This window comes from Myotis daubentonii, chromosome 2 (genome assembly GCF_963259705.1).
Source record: "Myotis daubentonii chromosome 2, mMyoDau2.1, whole genome shotgun sequence".
Classification (NCBI taxonomy): domain Eukaryota; kingdom Metazoa; phylum Chordata; class Mammalia; order Chiroptera; family Vespertilionidae; genus Myotis; species Myotis daubentonii.
In genome coordinates this window covers 5481431-5488089 of record NC_081841.1, presented here as the reverse complement: position 1 = coordinate 5488089, position 6659 = coordinate 5481431, and positions in this window count along the sequence as shown.

Sequence of the window (6659 nt, the reverse complement as noted above, 5' to 3'; positions counted from 1 at the left end):
ATACTTGTATACCCAATAACAAAGCCAAAAGAAATCCAGTCTTGACCTAATCCAGCCCCTTATCCAGAGTACTAAGAGTGAAATACATGTAGGAAACTCTTGTACAAATTCCTGACACGTGGTTCCCAGTCTGTTACTAGAGTACTTGTGGAACAACCTTAAAAATAATGTTTTAGTGGGCAAGGAAATGAACTGAATGGTCAAAAACAATGAAACACCCACCAGCTACAAACATTCAGGGTAAAGTTCTTCCTCACTACTAATCAAAGAAATACAAATTGAAATGAAAACATTTCATCTATCACATCAGCAGTCTTTTATAAATGACACTATCAATGTTGGTAAGTGAACCAGGCACTCATACAGGATTGACAGAAATATAAATTGGATGCCGAGACCGGTTTGGCTCAGTGGATAGAGCGTCAGCCTGCGGACTGAAAGGTCCCAGGTTCGATTCCGGTCAAGGGCATGTACCTGGGTTGTGGGCACATCCCCACTGGGGGATGTGCAGGAGGCGGCTGATCGATGTTTCTCTCTCATCGATGTTTCTGACTCTCTATCTCTCGCCCTTCCTCTCTGTAAAAAATCAATAAAACATATTTTAAAAAAAATATATAAATTGGAAGGCCACTATGGATTGGAACCGGACAATGTATTTCTAAAGAACCTCAATTCTTAATAAGGCCTACAAAGGCCAGTGTGATTTGGCCCCTATATACCTACTTATTTCACATCCCTCTCTCTCAACCCCTCCACTGACATATTGATATTCTCTTAGTTTTGTTATGCCAAGTTTTCCCCAATAAGTCTTATTTTCCCGTTTCCTTTCCCCCACCCCCTCTTTCCCGTAGTCTTAACATATGCTAGTCCCTCTCTCCTTTGTTTGCCTATCCACTCCTTCTGCTTTGACTATCAGCTTAAATGTCTATTCCTTCAAGAGGCCTTTCTGACCAACACCTCATTATCTAAATTAGAACCATCACTATTAAATCTGTTATAACATCTTATGCCCTGCCCCCCTCCAAGTTTTAACTATAAATTGGCTTGTATAAATCTGTTTAATCTTTCTTTCATTAACTGTAAGTTCTGTGATGATGAAAACCTTATCTGTGTTGTTCCTTACTGTCTCTCCAATACTTAGCACACAGATGATGCCATAAGTCACTGAATAAATTTTCAACGTTAAAATGGTCAAATTCTTTAAGCCAGTATTTCTACTTCTAAAAAAATAATTTAAAATAACAAAAAAGAAAGCTTCAAAAGATGTTCATCAAATCTCTGTAAAGTGTGAAAAACAGAAAATGATTCAGTGAGTGGGGAGGTGGGGGAATTGAATAAATGATGGCACAGAATGGAATGTCATACACCCATTAAAAAGGCTACTTATAAAACTTTCAGTGACATCTGAAAAATCTTAAATTACATAATGCTAAATGAAAAAAAAACACACATAGTATTAGCTTAGTTATTTTTATTTATTTATTTTTTAAATATATTTTATTGATTTTTTTACAGAGAGGAAGGGAGAAAGATAGAGAGCTAGAAACATCGATGAGAGAGAAACATCGACCAGCTGCCTCCTGCACACTCCCCACCGGGGATGTGCCCGCAACCCAGGTACATGCCCTTGACCGGAATCGAACCCGGGACCCCTCAGTCTGCAGGCCAACGCTCTATCCACTGAGCCAAACCGGTTTCGGCCGCTTAGTTATTTTTAAAACATACATTTGGAAGAAGAGGGAAATAAACCACATACTATAGCAATTTTCTCTGGAAGATGGAATCCATTGGGAGGTTTTTGTTTGTTTGTTTTGTTTTTTAAAGAGGGAGAGTCTATCTGGCATCTGTTCTCTAGGAACCTAGCACATTTGACAAATGCATAAGAATGGAAAATTGATTATCTTTAAGTACTGAAATGAAGTAGGTTATGAAATTCTATCAATCACATCATAAACAGAATCAATGAATTGACATGTTTAAGATTTGGGCATTTTCACTTTGGCTGGGAGACCTAATCTACAAAACCCTGACAACCAAGCTTCCTGAGGAGCATAAGTAACAAAGCTCTTTCCTTTCCCAAAGAAAATACTGTAATTTGAATCAGAAACTGCCTACTCAAAATTTTTACTTTTCACAGCAGTTAATTAGTACCTGCTGTGAAACACTAAAGCATGAAAGGACACAGTGTGTACCCTTACAGAAAAAAACTACATTATCTGCCCTTTCTTCTACAGGCTACACATGTGGAAAACAAATGAGTACTTCCTAAGTTCTACACAAAGAAAAGAAAAGGCTATGAAAGGGGAACAAGCATGTCCTTTTCACTTCCATTTTCTCCTTAATTCTCTTTACATAACTTCTCATCCCAACTAGCAGAGCAGATAACTGTACATTGTTTCAGACAAATATTTGGGATCAAATCAAGAACAGTTATAAAATAATTTTTTAAAGTACACAGCATTAAAATATATGAAACCTTTAAAATAAATCTAATAGATGTATAAGACCACCACAGAAAAAACTATAAAACCTCTTTGGGAGATCTTACTGAAAATATAAATAAATGAAGGAATATACTACATTCACAATACAATATTCTAAAGATGTTAATTCTCCACAACTTGGTTTACAGAGTTAGTGTAATCCCAATCAAAACCCCACAGTAACTTAAAAATCCATATGGAAAGACACTCTTGGAAAATAAATAGGTGGGAAGAAAGATTGACTTCTCCCATGTAAACAGGGTTTATTACAATTATCATTAACTAGTAGCCCGGTGCATGAAATTCATGCATATTGAAAGGAAATTAATTAGAGGAACGTATTTGGACTCACTATCTCTAATATCAATAATATGTGAGCGTGAGGCAGTTCGCGTTTCTGAAATTCAATGACATGAATTTTAGCTATTACTTTGCCAAATAAATGGAATTTACAGATATCATTTAAAAGAGCATTCAGCTTCATATTAAAAACTCTGGCTACCAAGTCAGGTCTGTTTTCAACTTTTTGCCAGCATTGTAAATTGTTTGCAATATCTGCCCATTTGGGGTTGCATGTCATGGTTATGAATAAATCGGGCTTGCCATACCTCGTTACAATTGCCATAGCATCCTGATATCGCTGCTGCATATTTCTGGGACTACCCTCAGAAGATGATGGAAGTGTTATCATTTTACCAATCGGCACATTGTCATTTTCAGATCTAGATTTGAGATAATCCATCAAACCACTGTATTTTTCAACTCTCAACTTAGATTGGTCTGCTTTGATGAAATTTATATGATTGGCCTCCATTTTTGAATACGAATCCACGATAAACTGTTGAGTTAATTTTCCTGCATTTAAAATAGGATTGAACATGTCCCACACAGAGAGATGAAATCCATAATACTGCATTTGTGTGACTCGTGTCCTTACATTTTGTCTAGTATTATTGTCGATTACACTGTTGTCTCTGCGACTTAATGCAGTATCTGTTCCCCAGCCTTTTCCACCATGTGGAAAAGAATAGGATATGTCATTGCATCTAATGTAGGAAACAGGATATTGATTTGTTTCATTTTAGTGGCTTTTGAATTATTGGGATCTGGTTTACAACGAATGAGTAAGTCCCTTTCAAAAGGAGGTTCTCCGTCTTCATTTCTGAATATGACAGCAACCTCGGTTACACAGGGAGAATTATATCTACCCGGGTCACTGTTATGATCGTATTTAGGTGCCACTGTTACTTCTGTGGGAGCAATACCTTTTGCTGCTGCTTCAGATTGGGCTTCCTTTTCTACCTCATGTAGCATCTTGTACGATTTTGTTAAATCATTTATTTCATGCATGAGGTTGTTGAGGTTGATTAGGAGTCTTTCTGAGCAGGCCTGGTTTTCTGGCATTGCTAATCTTTTACTTGTAGCTTCGGCTGTATCCAAAATATAGAGTTGAGCAAACTTCCGAGAAACACCATCCGAAGGATGTAAAGTTCCATTATGGTAATAAACTTGTCCATGTATTCTAAAACAGTATAGCCTATATCCTGATGGCGATGCAATATTTGCACCCATGGAAGCAAAAGCAAAAGAACTATTTATGGAACAAATATTTTCCATGAAATTTTTACTGTCAGAATCTTTGTTTGTCATTAATCTTTTTAAATATGCCGGGTAATCTGGAAAATGTGTATCATTTGGACAGACATTCCCTTTGCTACAACATCGAGTAAATTTCCCATCAGATGGTTTTTCATCCGAGAAATTTAGTGATAGGCAAAATTCACATCGAACAGTCATTCCACCACAACTATGTTCGAGGACTGCATCCTCATGTACTCCATTTTCGCTGAGAAGGCAGTTCCTACCGGTATTGGTAGTACTTGTTGATGACTGTTCTCTAGACATATTCTGTTGTCGCCACCGCCTTCTTTCAACTTCAAAGGCACGTTGGTCTTTAGACATTTTCTGTTGATAATGCCGGTGTTTTTCGGCATCAGAGCAACGTTTTTCTAGTAGCTGGTATTCAAATACATCCTGTTGCAGGCACTGCCTTCTTTCAAGATCAGACGCACGCTGCTCTGCAGACACTTTCTGTCGATAACGCCGGCATCTTTCAGCTGCAGAGCTATGTTGTATCAACAGTTGTTTTTTAGACAAAGTCCCACCTCTCTACTGTCACAGTCTGAGATGCAGGTGAATAAGAGTCCTGACTATCAGGCTGCTGACAGCTGTCTGACCATGGCTGATTCTGGCTGATTCTGTGGGGGTGGGACTTCCTCCTCCCTGTTGTCAGTTTCCACAGCTGTGATGAGGAAGCTGGGGTGACAGAGGGAGCCACGCCCTCCAAGCCGCCCCCTCTCTCACTCTGCTCTATGTCCAGCGGTGTCCTGCTCTGCCAAGTCTTCCAAACCTCCCGCTCTCCGCCTGCAAGGACCCGAGAGCCCTTGGGCATGGCTAGGCGCGGGCGGCCTCGCCTCCCCGACCAGTGAAAGTCCCAGGAGCCCATGGGCGTGGCTACGGCCTTGCCTCCCGGGCCTGCGAAGGTCCCAGGAGCCTGCAGGCATGGCTAGGCATGCCTCCCGGGGCTGGCAAAGGTCCCGGGAGCCCGGAGCCACGGCCACCGTTGCCTCCTGGGGCACTTGATACCTGCGTATGCAAATTAACTGCCATCTTTGTCAGATTAATTTGCATAGTCAGTCTGGCTGATGGGCGTGGCTTGAGCATAGCAGAGGGATGGCTAATTTGCATGCTTCTCTTTTATTATATAGGATAAGACTGTGAGGTACTGGTGTAGGTGTAGACAAATAAGACCAATGCAAACAAATAGTGAGCTCAGAAACACATCACATGTAGGTAGGTCCTTCATATATGAAAGAGGTAGCTCTGCTGATCAGTGGGGAAAGAACAGTATTTTCAATAAATGAGAGTCCATTTGAAAAAAAAATTGAACTGGAGCGTACTTTACCCCCATAAGAAAAATTAAGACACAAAACTCACTAACTATAAAAGACTCAGAAATCAATTACATTAAATTTAGGAATTCTTAATTAAAAGATACCATAAAGAGAATGATAAAGACAAATAACAGAGTGGGAGAAACTATCTATACCAGATTTAAGAACAACAAACTAGTATTCCAAACATATAAAGAACTCCTATTGGTAAGCCAGGCTGATGGAAACTCAAATATGGTGCCTGCCAGTCAGCTCTACAACTGGGGCGGTTTCAGCATAGGAACAATGACCTCTGTGAGTACTTTTGTCTGGGAGAAAGCTGACCCTGAGTTCTTGCCCTGATGCCAATTTAGTTCCTCCCTGTATGTCCCTGGATCCTTTCAAGTTGCTGCCCCAGCACTGGAGCTCAGAGGGAGTGAGTCTCATCATTGATGTCTCTCTCTCTCTCTCTCTCTCTCTCTCTCTCTTCCCCCCCCTCCCTTCCTCTCTGAAATCAATAAAAATATATACTTAAAAAAAAAAGAATAGCAGCTACTCCTAGGACAGTGATGGCGAACCTATGACATGCATGTCAGAGGTGACACGCGAACTCATTTTTTTGGTTGATTTTTCTTTGTTAAATGGCATTTAAATATATAAAATAAATATCAAAAATATAAGTCTTTGTTTTACTATGGTTGCAAATATCAAAAAATTTCTATATGTGACATGGCACCAGAGTTAAGTTAGGGTTTTTCGAAATGCTGACACACCAAGCTCAAAAGGCTCGCCATCACTGTCCTAGGAAGAAGAGATGGGGTTGTCATCAAAGAGGAGCACATGGGAGGCTTCCTTGGGCTCACAATGAGCAATTGTTGAGCTGAGTAGCGGTTACATAGCTCTTTGTTTTGTGATTATTCTGTAAATTATCATATGATTTATGCACTTTTCTGTATATACTAGAGGCACAGTGCACGAAATTCATACTCTGGTAGGGTCCCTAGAGGCTGGTGGCAACTGGCCGGGTATTCCCTCCCTTCCCCCAGCCAGCCCTGCCCCCTGGTTGAACTCCCAGAAGAACTCCCAGTTGAGGGGACAATTTGCATACTACGCTTTTATTATATAGGATGTTATTATTTCTTCCCCCTGCCCCAAAATAAAAGAAAACAAGACCTGAATAGTAAAATATATATATCACCAATGTAACTTCAAGGAAGGTGTTTAGTACAAGAAGCTTTTTTCA